Source organism: Propithecus coquereli, unplaced genomic scaffold (genome assembly GCF_000956105.1).
Source record: "Propithecus coquereli isolate 6110/MARCELLA unplaced genomic scaffold, Pcoq_1.0 Scaffold41, whole genome shotgun sequence".
Taxonomy (NCBI): Eukaryota; Metazoa; Chordata; class Mammalia; order Primates; family Indriidae; genus Propithecus; species Propithecus coquereli.
This window is the reverse complement of record NW_012149841.1, coordinates 7,994,787-7,996,766: the sequence shown is the minus strand read 5'-3', so window position 1 is coordinate 7,996,766 and position 1,980 is coordinate 7,994,787. Positions and strand designations below refer to the sequence as shown.

Here is a 1,980-nt window from a genome sequence, read left to right as displayed (position 1 = left end):
AAATTAAAGAAGAATTTTTAAGTAGAGAAGCAGATGATCAGACTTGTATTTTAAGACCTGTATTCCTTTCTGGCAACAAAACTGAAAACAAATTAGAAGAGGATCAAACTGGCAGCAGGGAACATACTTGACAAGTCAATTGGATAAGAAGTGATAAGTGCCTGAACGGTATGGAAGGCACTAGAAATGAAGAGGAGGCAGCGGATTTGAGGCATATTAAGGAATAACAATCAACACAGCCTAAAGAGTCTAAGAATGAGTTGAGAGAGTTATCTAAAGTAAGTATCAGGGTTTGGTCTGGTAGAAATATTACACATTGAGATATAAGAATATGGAAGAAGCAGGTAGAAAGGGGAAAAAATGACGAATACAATTAGAATATAATGAGTATGAGGTATTTTCGAACTATCCAAGAAAAGATGTTAGGTAGGTAGGCAGGTATATAAACAGCTCTGTGGCCCAGGAGTGACTTCAGGAATACAAACTTGAAAGTATCACCTATGTATTTAAGTGCTTAAAACTCTAAGTTTGGATAAAGCTGCCTATAAGAATACATAGAATAGGTAAGAAAAAAATACGGCCAAAGGAGTCCACTGAAACTGTGGTCCCCAACCTGGGTCCACAGTCTGTTAGGAACCAGGCCACGTATCACCGCCTGAGCTCCGCCCCCACTCCCCCCACCCTGCCTTGGTCCGTGGAAAAATTGTCTTTTATGAAACTTAGGAACCAGGTGCACAGCAGCAGGAGGTAAGTGGTAGGTGACCTAGGGAAGCCTCATCTGTATTTACAGCTGCACCCCCATCAATGGCATCACCGCCTGAGCTCCGCCTTCCCCCCCGACCCCCGTTGGTGGAAAAACCGTCTTCCATGAAACAGGTCCCTGGTGCCAAAAAGGTTGGGGACTGCTGTACTAAAACACTGCTAGAATTAATAACCAAATTCAGCAAGTGTGTGGGATATAAGATCAATAAACAGTTAGCCCTTGAACAATATGGGTGTTGCAGTGCCCACTCCCATGCAGTCAAAATCCATATATAAATTTTGACTCCTTCAAAACTTAACTTCTAACAGCCTACTGTTGAGTGGAAACGTTACTGATAACATAGTTGATTAACATTTATCTTGTATATTATATGTATGTACTATATACTGACTGTATTCTTACAATAAAGTAAGCTAGAGAAAAGAAAATCATAAGGAAATCATAAGGAAAATACATCTACAGTACTGTACTGTATTCATGATACCACCTGTTTATAAGATGAATCATCTGTCTGAAACAGAGGAAACCACAGCTGCAGACCTCAATCTCTGATACATATCAAGCAATTCAACTTTTTCTTGTAATGTCATGACTTTTCTCTGCTTCTTTGAACATTCCCATCATCACCAGTGGCACTTCACATGGGTCTCATGGTGTTATTCAAGGTTCACACTATTGCACTAAACATGACGAAAAGTATACCAGAACCTCAAGCGGTCCCTTTTTACTGTTATTAGCAATTTACTGGAGAGGAGCTGCTCACACACAGAGATGATTAGCATCACAAGCATATACTTGCAATGCTTGAGCTCACTACAATAGTAACAAGAGATGGTTACGAAATTATTATAGTAGTACAGTATGTACTATAGTTAATTTTATGCAGTTACTGAATACTGCATCTTTACCGTATTTGTTTACTTTGTTTACATTTCTCTTGACTATGAATGGTGCCTTAAGTACAAGTCTATAAGCATATGAATAAATGATAAATTTTAACTTTTTGTAATACATTTGTGTGTATCTTAGGGTAGTAAATGATAAAATAGACTAACATCTACATATATTTTATGCATTCATGTCATACCTTTTTCTTAATTTTTTCGACATTTCTAGGATATGTGTTGTACCTGTAAGTTTTTTCAAATTGTTGCAAATCTCCAAAAAGTTTTCTAATATATTGATTTATATTTATTCCACAGTACTTGTCAACCCAG

General features: G+C 37.6%; 1 protein-coding gene across 1 annotated transcript in view; it reads right to left on the bottom strand.

Moving 5' to 3' along the window:
- NBAS (neuroblastoma amplified sequence) overlaps window positions 1-1,980 on the bottom strand; it is a 487,556-nt gene that overhangs the window by 441,658 nt on the left and 43,918 nt on the right. The window lies entirely within an intron of this gene.